The sequence below is a fragment of the Larimichthys crocea genome, chromosome XVIII (genome assembly GCF_000972845.2).
Source record: "Larimichthys crocea isolate SSNF chromosome XVIII, L_crocea_2.0, whole genome shotgun sequence".
Classification (NCBI taxonomy): Eukaryota; Metazoa; Chordata; class Actinopteri; family Sciaenidae; genus Larimichthys; species Larimichthys crocea.
This window is the reverse complement of record NC_040028.1, coordinates 7,169,435-7,182,344: the sequence shown is the minus strand read 5'-3', so window position 1 is coordinate 7,182,344 and position 12,910 is coordinate 7,169,435. Positions and strand designations below refer to the sequence as shown.

Genomic DNA, 12,910 nt, shown 5'->3' with positions numbered 1-12,910 from the left:
CCTTTTGTTAACTAGAGGGTCACTACAGCAGGGAAAAAAATATGTGAAAGAATTTTACAAAATTGTTAAATATCACAGGACAGAGGCACTGGGAGAGTAAAAAGCAATTATTTTTCTTTAAAGTTTAAACTGTAAGTTTCATAAATTCAATTCAATTTGTGACCCAGCAATCTAAGACTTCTGATGAGGATGATTAAAACTTATCACCAGCCTATTGTGAAAGTCATCACTGACGCTCTGATTGACTAGAAGCAGCCCCCAGGAAGTGCCAACATTGTCATTTCCCATGTATTTTCTGAACGTTGTGATTGGTGATGATGGTCTCTACAGCACTAATCTTTATACAGAAGGGAACAAAGAACAGCTAATTATGGCATGATGAATGTACCAGCAGAATAAATGGCACAATTGAAAATATAACCCTCAAAACAAAGCTTTAATTGCGCAGAGATTGATATGTAACTCCTAAACATTAATTAATGTCAACTCACTGCCCAAAAGACAAAGGCTTGCATTGATCATCCTTCATAATTCCTTTGCTAACCATTTCATGACATTATGAAATACTGCAGCTGTGGACCAAATCATTTCTTGACAGGGTGTATTTACATTCTCAAGCAGAGTGAGAACTAAAAGACAGTCAAAGCTTTGGTTATCATTACTTTCAGAATGAAATCACAGTCTTCGGTTTAGATTTTTAAGAGCTGGAATTATGTGATGTCAGTAGTTTAGAGACTTTTTAACAAGCACTGAAATATTAGAAGTCCATTACAGTATCTAACTTTGCCACTATAACTCACTGACACATTGAGATGAATGGTGTAGTTGTATTGTTTGGAGAGCAATGTATAAATCTCAGTGAGCGCTTGTTGGAGACCAATATGTCAGCTTCGGGAGCAATTTGGGGTTCAGTAACTTGCCCAAGGACACTTCAACATGCAGACTGGAGGAGCCAGGGATCGAACTGTCGATCATCTGATTAGTGGATAACCCACTCTACTTGCTGAGCCACCAGCTGGTGCTATGCTCTTTGGCCATTTGAGGGGAGTCCAGTTGGCTTTAGTTTGCTTAAAAAGTCCACTTAAGTGTGTAGAAAATACTGCTATTGGTATTAAAATATTCTGTAAAGCGATGACCCTGTTACCTTTCACAACTTCAGAGAAGACTGATGTGGATGGTGTGCACTTTCTGGGTATTTGGTTTTCATATAGCCCTCAGAGGAGTTTTGACTGACAGGGGGTTTAGTTGAAAATGACTGAATTTTCATTTATTTTTAAAGGTAATAGAGAACAAGCAAACACTGAAGTATTAAATGGTAAATGCCCTGTAGCCTTTGGACCTCCATGACCAAAGAGAGCCTGCTTAATATTGCTCACTGGCTCATAGTGGTGAAATGATTCTGGAGGAGCAAAGAGCTCCAGGCTCAATAAACTTTAAAGATGGTCTGGAAGCATTGCAGGCATGGCATTGTGTTTCTGTATGTAAGGTTATTTTGTTGACATTAATCATTTTGTGGCAATTCTATTTAAGAAATAATACACGAGAGGGTGTGCTTTAACGTCATTAGTGACACCACAGTGATGCAGCTAGTTCAGTCTTGTAGTGACTAAGATATCTGCTGAAAAATATATTTTTCCATGGACAGATTGGCCTCTTAACTTCACATTTATTTTGAAGCTAACGCCGTATCAGTGACTCACTGGCACAGCTGATGGAGGATGATCCAAACATGTCCAGTAACTCCACTTTGTGTTGTAAAGTCCAAAAGTCAAAACGTCAAAACCAAAGATCGATGTAATCAAAATGAACAACATGTTTCTATCTAACGGAATATTCATCTTCAGTCCATATTTAGTCTATCTTTAAAAATATTTTCTCTGCGCACACTAAACTGTTTGATTTCTGACATCTCTGACGCTGCACACAAACGAGGTACACAACTGTATTAACAAGGTACACACCTGTGTTAACGAGGCAGTCTAACAGCTTCGTAACATACAGAATATTTATTAGAGAAAGCTAAAAATTGTAAATTTAGATGTATTACTTTATTAAGGTTGACTTCAAGTGGACTTGACCAATCAGATTGCTCGGTCGGACCTACTTGTTGTATAAATTCCATTCATTCACCTACAAGAAGAGAGCTACTCTGCATCGTGCAGCAAATGATAAGAGGTACTTGCTGATCATGTTATGAAGGCCAAACTGACAACTGCAGCTAGAAAGGTAATCCTTTCACATAACATGAGTCAGCCTCAAAACTACATACTATAATGTCACTGTCCAAAGAAGACCATTTAGAATCTTATTGACCAATAAAAAGATGTTATGTTACATTATGTATGTAGGATAGATAGATGGAGGATAGCTTTGGATAAATGATGTTTTGAGCCAAGGATAGGCAAGAAGCTCTGTGATCTCTCTCAGAGATGAGACTGATGTACGCGTATGACAGTGTCAGATGGCTGTTAACCTGGACTATGCTGATTTTAATCTAAAATAGTAAAATAGCTTTGATTAGGCCAATGTGGTGCGTGGAAACATGTGGACAGCCTTGCTATTGATAGGTTACCAATTGAGGGGAACATAAACAGAAAAGCCAAGGCTATAAAAAAAATCGTTCACAGGCCACTATATCCATCTAAAATATTCACTCTAAACTGATTAAACTGATTTATTTTTTTTTACAGAAATTGGATATAATATTGAGCTTTGTATATCTATAGAAACTTGGGGTCTTTCATGGAGTTTGCCATGTTGAATTAACATCTTTCTAAAGGAGTTATTTCTATTGGTTCTAGATAAGGCCCTACTCTTTTTTTCCCCACACATTTCAAGGTCACCAGCAGTGAGGAGGTTACAATTAGCAACTATACCCCTAGATGTCACTAAATCCTACACACTGGTCCCTTCAGTGTGAGCTAAATGTCACAGGGGCCACACTGGAGGGTTTATGGTATGATATTGTGCAGCACATATTTGGGTTGACTAGAGAGCAGCACTCCTGGCAAACATAAACATCTACAATAACATGACTAAACAATGACAATTGTGATGGCAAAGGCTAGAGCTACGAAGCTACAAAGATCCATGTACCAAAAAATCTTCTGAAATCGTAGCCTCTCTGCTAACTTAAAAGAATTCTATATTTATGTTTGAATATTCGTGTAAATCAAAAGCTGCTCCAGCTACTGCTTTAGTTTGGATACCAATAGTGTAAACTGTATGTATAAACCTCTGCAAACCTTTCCACATTTATACATGAATAAATAATATTGAGATAATGTATACTGAAATACTGAAGTAATAGGTCATTTCTAAAATAATCTTCCAGCCATTTCTGTTTACTCGTTCTCAAGCTTGTGTGTAGACCCATGCGACCTGTGCATTACTATTCATCACGCGGTATTGTAGCCAGCATGCTTCCCTGTTGTGTGCAATATGCAAAATAACTACATGCCGGGCTGAAGATATTCAAAGCTAATCCTTATATCTGCTCAAAGACGCCAGATGATCAGCTTTCCTCTTGGCAAACACAGAGTGCTGCAGGCATTGTATATCTGCCTAATTTTTTTCACATATCTAAAGCTAAGCATTGCTACCTCTGAGAACACACACTAATAGTGAAGTACATGTAGTGGCCTTGATACTAGACTACGGTCTGTTAATATACTGTATGTGACAGAATTTAGCTTTTTACTTTGAAAAGTGGTCTATACTCTTAATGTATATTAAATGAACATATTTCTTATATGCAGTCTGCTACAAATAAAATGACAATGCAGCAGTGATGAAAGATGCATTGATAAAAAAAAAAGACTACTCAAATTATGAATTTAACGAAAAAGATTATGTCAGATTCAGCATACTTGCCTATCTAATTGTCTGCTGGAAGAAAAGTATAATGACTATGGCTTAAAAAAGTGATGGCATTACAGAACAGTACACACAGAAATATTCATGAATTGCTGAACAAACTGAACAAACAGATATAAAATGGTTAACAGTGTGAGACTAGCCATCCAATGACATTTCACAATATACACAACTACTTAGATTTATAAAATGTTGAAATTACTGGAATATAATGTTAAGTGTTACTTAGTCTGAAACACAGAAGCATTCACAACAGCAAGCCCAATCTAATTTACAGTATACTGCAGTCTAATTTGCTCTAATCAGATGTATCAACAGAATGACTCTAGCAATTGCACAGAATTAATTCCATCTGTTTTCACATTATGTCTAGTAAAAAAAAAAAAAATGGTGGGTTGAGATATTTGAAGCTCAGAGGAGGTTCGGCTGCTTTGTTATATGATTCTGAGGAAAATTATGATTTGCTTAAATTCTATTAGTGATTTGGGAATTTGCAACATCGAGACATCTCTGGCAGATTAAACGGCAAGCTTAAATTAGCACAAACCATGAGATCTAGTTCTCAAAATGGGCCCTCCCCATTTTCATCAGCCAATTTAGAGCACATATCAGTCTATATATAGCCATAAAATAAAACTAAAATCAAAATTAAATTCAGTATATTGTTTACTTGTGTTGAATTCAATGAAGCAAAAAGAAAAAATCTAAAATCTTTAAGTCTTTAAGTCTAAGTCTTCAATTATTTTTGACTAAAGTAGTTCATTGTGGAATATTTCACCAGAAAATGAGTTCTCCTAAATGTTGAATGTTGTGTTTGATTGATTAACCAACGGGGCTTTGTTGAAAAAAAGGGTAAAACACATCTTGTATCGGGGCTATTATGTGAACCACAGAAGTTGACAGCATGTCTCCTAGCAATGCTGGCTCTCAAATGTCAGTCAACAGTTGCCATGGGGGACGCCTACCCAGAGGCCTAAATCTCAGATGTTTTGACAAATGCATCCAAAAATGTTAGAAATGAAAGAAAGTGCACAGTAGTTGAATCATCATCAAAGTGTTTATTAGCTTCTACAAAAGTGAGTATAATTCAAATGTTAGTTCAACTTTTAAGATTTAGTCTTATTCGTGTCTTTGAAAACTGTTAAAATTAATTAAATGATGTTTACGCCACAGCATCACTCAAACAAAAAGTCATACATCTATCAAGCAGACCACTTGAGAAGAAGTTTCTGAGACGGTCCACATTCAGCCCCACAGATGGTAGAGAATGAATGGTGAGTGTGGCACTGTCCCTCTGCCAATACAAACAAGAAGCCTCACCATGGGTGAGAAAAAGCTAACCCAAGGCTAACAGTCAGATTGCCCCATCTGGCCTAATTATGGCTTCCCTTTAGGGATGGCCATGGCCTTCTCGGAACTCTGTTTGCAGTCAAGGCCTGTAATTAATGTGGGACCAAATTAAGATGCAAACCCAACACAGAAGGTACACCCATGGCCGGCTCAAGGACCTTTAATGAGTGGATTTTTCACCCATAAATTAGAGGCTTAACCCATTCTGTAGGTCTGTAGCTGTGGTTGGTATCCTCTGGGTGGCAGGAATGACAAGATTGATTCAAGAACTATGAAAATAGGTCATGTATTCCCTGAGGTTCAAACATTCAAGAGTTTCCAGAAGTGTGTGCGGGGAAATATGATTTGTGTAAGATTTGCAATGATTGTAGTGACACCATTTATTGACAAGGCTTTAGAAAGTTATCTGAGAAGCTTAAGAGTGTCGGCTTTGATGTGACATGGAGCTGTTCAGATGGTCTAGAAGGTATAATATTCCCAAGAAATTGAGAGATGCATGGGCATGTACATGTAGCTTTTCAAAAACTGTAATCCTGTAGCTCAGACTAGGGCTCAAATGTGACAGTAAATGTTGTTAATCCCTCAAAGCACAATTTGTTTAAGGATTTGAGGACTGGTACACTGCCAGGCTTCTGACATGCCGTTAAATATTGGAAGAAACATCATGGGTGTGGGTGTCGAAATCTTCCAGCGAACAATGAAATTTTAATTCTAACCACTCCTGAGGAAGAAAATCCGCTGTAATAGGATTTGATGACACAAGATCGTTTCCTCATATTAGGGAGAGTAATGATATGAGTGACAATATCTTACCAGATTGTGGAACAACAAAGTAAGATGCATGAAATATTGATTGCCAGTGTCTGCTGATATTTATATAGTGTGTAGTGGGGCCTGGCAGTCAATCCCAACCAGTGTTACCAGGATAACAAGAGCTGGAATTTCAACTCCTCTCACAGCAAAGCAAAATCTGACACATAATTTAAAATTAGATTACTTTAATGTCATGTAATATTTGGACAAATCCCTTGGAAATTACTTTTAAATCATCATATGCATCTGTATCGAAAGCAGAAGTAGGAAATAAAACCCTATTGAACATTACTGCCTCATCTTCCCTGGTAAAGTGACTGCAGTGAGGTAGAATAACACAGTAAAAAGCACAGCACATTTCCACAGTACCACAGGAGAAAGGAGAGCGATCACTTTGACTACTTACTGTAAATGTTCCATCCATTAGAGGGGCAAAAATTTAATAAATATGCTAATATGTTACAGTCTACGAGGCTGGTTGGCAGCACATTTTCAGCCTACTGAGAAACACTGAAAAAATTATTGAGCTGTATTCATGGGTAGTCATTTTGGAACAAGAGCATCACTTATCACGGGCTCCTTCACCCTGGAGAAAAGTGTTTGTTTGTTTGAGATGTCGTAATGAAAAGTTAATCAAGTGAGATAATTGAATGTTGTCAGAGACAAAGGGTGGGAGGGATGGTGCATGTTTGACATTGTTTATTTTTATGAAGCTTTATCATAAGAAAAGAAAGAAAGATATATGTTTTCTGTATATCATTACTACTAGAATGTCAGAATGAGATGAACCAGGGAGACAATGCTTTCTCACTTTCTCAGTATGAGAATTTTTTTTTCAGCTATTTTCAGCCAATGCACTCTAGAAAGCAACAATAATTTAAATCCCTAAATGTGTGCGTTCCCTATAGAGGACACATACATATTGACTTTGACAAGCTGTGCTATAAGTCCAGATTACCCGTACAGTATGTGGCAGAAATAGATCCATATATTTTGGAATCAAATACATTAGAGAGCTCATCATTGCACAATGCTGGAAAAGCCTGCCACACCTCATCACTCTCTTCTGAGTGAGTAAGACTGGCACAGAAAGCCCAATCATACATTCAGTCACAATCAACGATGTTCTGGAAAGTCTTTTTTTAAGGGTTCAGATCAGAGCCAATATACATCATGGATTCTAAATGGGTGTAAGTAAATATCGATATAATGGGTTCATTTTCCAAGATGCATCCAAACTTAAAAACAAAGACTGGGACTTGGAGTTTGGGGATTTTTGACATAGTACTTTTTTTCTTATTTAGGTTTTATTAAATATAATTCTTTTGGCCTTTTCAAGCTTTATTTGATATAGACAGCTGAAGAGCGACAGGAATGCGGGGAGAGAGAGACGGGGAATGACATGCGGGAAAGAGCCATAGGTCAGATTCAAACCCTGGGCTTCCGCAGCAAGGACTGAGCCTTCACACATGGGGTGGCTGCTCTACCAACTGAGCTAAACACCCCCCTTTGACATAATACTTATGCAGATAACTGCAATCCCATCAGTCACCGCAAATAAACTGTTGAATTTGTGTTTTTAGTTCCCTTTTTCTCACGTAAAACACATAATGATACTGCTGACAGCTCTGAACTGTAGATGCTCAAACTAACACTGATATGAGCTTCACGGATTGATAAGGACAAGCTGTTTCAACAACTCGGAACCCTGAAGGTGACTTTAAGGTGATAAGCTTAAAATGATGACATGATGTATTTCACGAGATTAATTAAGAGGTTCTGACAACTTTGTTCACGAGCTGTCTTTTACACTTTACAGCTGTTGAGCAACCTGCTAGCTACCTCTCTGAACACCAAGGTATTCATCTCAGTTGTTGATATAAGCAAGAATTATTTTGACAAACATCAAAAATGAGCGGTGTGTATGCCTCCACAAAACCATCTTTTGCAAATGTAAATAATATGGACACCAGCATAAGCAGAGCATATTAACCAAATAAGAGCCAAGAGTATCTTTTAGAGACCACTGTAGTAATGGTGAGACTAATAGCAATTTTAGAGGGTAATCATTGATTGGCAGCTGAGGCAGTGAATTTTTTAAATGGATTGAAAATGGGCCTTTTTTATGAGGTGACTATGCAAAATACTGAAGGATATGTCTAAGATACTTTAGTCATGTCAGTCTTCTTTCTTTTTTGTTGTTTTATTTCAAGAGCTGTCATTACAGTGCTCATATGTAAAATAGTAGAAGTGTATTCTTTGCAGCCTCTTCAGATCCTTTGCTAAAGTAAGGTACTAATATCACATTGTCAAAGTATAGCAGAGCAGAACAATGGTGCCTGTCATTGTTTATACTCTGGTATATGGATTAATATTACTGCTGCATTAATGTGTATGTTGCATTTTAGTGCTGTATATGTTTACCGTTGTGCTAAATTTAACATGTTTAAATATTGGTAGGTAGTCATGATAAGACTAGTACCGCTTTCTTGTGTGAACCACTTATTTAAAAAACCTCAAACAAACCAACTCATCTTTGTGGCAATATATTTTCCAGCTGATCCAAGGCAGTTTTTTAATCATTTACTGTGCTTAAGCTGTGTGAAAATATCCCAACACATGAATTCATGAATACATCAAACTCAAAATTAACCCAATTTAGAGATACATGTTTTTCACTGGACACAAAAATTGTAATCTGAACAATAAATCTGGTAAAACTGACAACTGCATAGCTGTTTAGACATGGTAGGTATTAGATAGTTGATATAGAACATTGATTTTTACCTCAGAGAATATACATGAAAGCTTACTAAAAAAGAGAGAGAGAGAGAGAGAGAGAGAGAGAGAGAAAGAAGAGAGATCAGGGAGCAACAAGCTTCCCCATGGTGGAGAAAAAAACTCAGAATCAGAGCCTATATTGGTGATGAAATGGAATAATGAGCACCGGCAATAACCGTGTCAGCTCTGGCTCTATTGTGAGCAGTGAAGCAGCTTTTTCATTGGCAATGAGAGAGTGAGCATATGCGTGACAGCTTAAACAGAACACTACATTAGAGTAGAGCTCTGGATATGTGTATACAGTATGAGTGGAGTTATACAGTTATACTGTGTTTTTTTTTTGCAGTGCAACTAGAGCTGTCTGAACCAGCTTCACAGGCAGTAAGTCAGCAAAGCATTATATATAAATATATATAATAATTATATCTATCGTGTGCTGTTTGTTATATCCTAAATTAACCTGTATTCTATGTGAATCAGATTTTATTCTGCTCCACACTTCCCCATCAACACATGATGATGACTGATTCCACAGTAAATGTCAAGTAATCATGAGCTATTACTACACAAGGTTATTAATGATGAATGTAATGGTTTGGGTCGAGCTTAGTCAGGGACAAAAAAATTAGAGTGCTTATTTGTGTGTTGTCTAAATGTCAGTAGAAGGGAAAGACACGAACCCCATGTCATCTCATATCTGTATATCATATTAGCAGACACCAATTCTAAATTATGTGAATTAAACATTCACTCAGAGTTTGTAATGACTAATTTATAAGAATAATTGCATTTTATTTCAGATTCCTAACATGTGTGTGTGTGTGTGTGTGTGTGTGTGCGTGTGTGTGTGTATATATATATAATATATACACACCACACGCACACACCACCACACATTTCAGAGTCCTGTTTCGTCTATCTTTGCAAAGCATTTTGCATCATGTAAGCACTGTATTGCGAATGCACGAAGCAATCTCATAGCCCTGTTTACACCTATATTCAGACTGCCATAAAAACAGAGCTCTGGCTGTGATGTTTTTTATCACCTATATCAAACTCATAAAACTTAATGCTAATGATCTGTCTCTGAACTCACACACAACCAGCTGCATTCACACTTTGCACAGAAAAGTGCCAGTTGTGATATACTAGTGTCAGCATACAGTACAAGTAATAAAAGCCAATATGTTGAATCTTTAATGTGAATATAGTATATTTATAGCACATATATAGCTATATAGCATATTCTGATGACGCAATTTTTGTTTGCTAAAAAATAAAAAAATAGCTAGTCTCAATTAAAATGGTTGCTGTCTATCAACCACTGCTATCATATTACTGCTGGAAGAAAGCAAAGTAAGAAGAAGCCATATTAAGAGGATAAAATTCAATAAATGATGTTCATATGTTTTAAACAATAAAAATAAGAATCCAAATTGAATCAAATTCCATAACCTGTTTAATTTTTAAGAGAATTATTATATAACAACTAAGACTATAATCAAACTGCTGTGGAAATGAACAGTAAATTACACCCTAAGCAAAATACCAGTAGGTTTTAATCATTTGCTGTAATTTCCTGCACTTTATATTGTTAAGGCTGCATTGCTGACCTTGACTTTACGACAGCAATGGGTCTGACATCAAGGCTATCATGCGATATAGTCTCTAGTCAGATTCCATCATTGCTAAAAACAACAACAACAACAAAAATCTGATGTCAAATTGTATTAAAGTGTAACACATTTTTTGGTGAAAAAGTGAAAACATTGAGGAAACAATTTAAACAGACAAGGATTAAGCTTGGTGTCAAAATTAAGCTTTAATTTTTAGAATCTAGGAAATACCTAATGCCAAGCCATTGAGAAAGTCTCCAAATTCAGTTTCTAATCTCCAGGCTGTTCTTTTTATTATCCATGTTCATTTGGAAGAAATGTGTTTATGCTCAGTTTCTGGGACTGCCATAAAGATAACATATGAATTCTAAGCTGAATTGTGTTTATTTAAGTTTCCCTCAATAAAAGCAGTGTAGACTTAAGAGATCCCACGGCACAGCCATGAGCATGCGATTAAGAATGTACAAGTTTCCTGAAGGTGAACGAAAAGAGTTTGGTGGTTTCCATCTGGGCACCTTCATATCAAGGCCTCTCGGGAGGTTCAGCATGTATATTCATAAGAGGTGGGCAGGAAAGGGAGGGAAAAAAGTTTTGTAAGAGACCCAGCTGGTTACCTAAAACTTCTCTTTGGTGACCTCAATTTCTCCTGCTTCCCAATGAGTTTGGTTTGTCCATGCAGAACTAAGCATAATCTACACTCCCTGAGTGAATTTAAGCAGGAGGTTAGGGTCACACAACATGAGCTTTATCTTCAACATGGAATCAAACAATGTGTAGGAAGAAGAAACATTCCTATTTTCAACCAGAATAATTCATAGTTTGTGTGAAAGAATATTTTTTTGCTGCTTTAGCCAAGGCAGTAACAGCAGAGGACTGCAGTGTCGCATTAAGAGGGAGATTATCATTCGGATCACATATTTGAATGCATCAGAAAGTGCCTTTTAAAGGAATTTAGAACATAGAGGGGTGATGTTACGCTTCCATTGACGAGGGGTTTGTGAAAAGACATATGTGGCAAGAATAATATAAAATCTCAAAGGCCTATGCAAAGTTATGCAACAGGGGACAACAATGGACAGTGAAAGATGTTTTTGGAGCTATGGCAGCTATAAACCATAGACAGTACATGGCACAGCACTCAATGAAATAAAAATTAACAATCAAAAATATTAATTTCTCAGTTTACTGCAATTTTGTCAAACAGAAATAACTTTGAAAGAAAACATGGAGTGTGATAGAATGAAATATGCAGCAGGTCTCCTGTTTGGTAGTCTTGGGCTTTAAAACAGCTGACATTCTAACCCTGACATTTTGAACCAAAAATTTAAAATGCAAAGCAGTGTATCCAAATTAAATAGAGGCATAAGAGAGCAAGCTCCTGGATTTATTGGTAATTCAAGTCTCGCTCTATTCTTCATTTAACTTGTTGCATTTTAAGTTAGTGGGGAAATAATGTTTTCAGTGGAGATCGGAGGTCTTGAAACAGATTAACTAGTAAGAAGATGAAATGTATGAATAAGTAGTGGAGCATACAGAAGTCTTTACAAATGTGCACAGAGCTTTGAAGACAAAAAATATGAAGAAAGGTTATCAGCTCACATTTTGTGAAATGAAAGCCTTGTTTTATGTACTTGAGTTGCAAGTTGCACTGATTTTTGTAGGAGGTTAAAGTGTTTCTCACTTTCTTCCTAAAACGAAATATTCATTACTATATTCAATACTCATTACTGCTTCGTTGAATTATAACAAGGTGAGGTTTACTGTATATTAAATATACCGTAAAGATACCAAATGTACTATAGTAGTACATTTACAAGTTGTGCACAGTATACATGTTTTATTATGATGGCTATAGTACTGCTGACATCTTCTCATGAGCATAAAGTTGAATAAGGTAGCTGATATAGCAGCTGATAAATTTTTTATTGCTTTGTCCTTCCAACTGGATTAAATGACATTTGTCTCTGTCTCTGTTTTGACACACTTTGGCAGTATAAATGGAAATATCTGAGCCTGCAAAGGCTGCCTGCATGTTTTACCTTATTCATTAAAACTGACATGACATACCGGTTAGACAACACAGTATTTGAACCATGTTTGCAGATCCTGTACTCTGCCTTTCTGTTTAGTTCTATGAGCAGACCCTCAACATAACCCTGAAGATAATTTTGTAACTCAAATTTAGAAAAGTAGCATTAAATTTATGTTACTGCAGTTACATTACAGGTCACAATGCCCCTCAGAAAGGTCGTGCTGTATAAACACTTTATTGATCCCTCATGCATTTGTAAGTGATCTGTAAACAAAATAGTGATTTTTAAACCAAACGGGCATGTTGCATATTGTTAAAATGTCCTCCCACTTCAATCAATATTGATTTAATTCCAATCTCTGGCCTGAGGTAAATTCCTCAATGCAAGAAATAGTGTAAGGAATGAAACACTAGAGCAAGAGTTTTCAACAGGCAGGCATCT

General features: G+C 36.6%; 1 protein-coding gene across 1 annotated transcript in view; it reads right to left on the bottom strand.

Moving 5' to 3' along the window:
* The window catches only part of lrp1bb (low density lipoprotein receptor-related protein 1Bb), a 234,865-nt gene that overhangs the window by 135,822 nt on the left and 86,133 nt on the right, over positions 1 to 12,910 (bottom strand). The window lies entirely within an intron of this gene.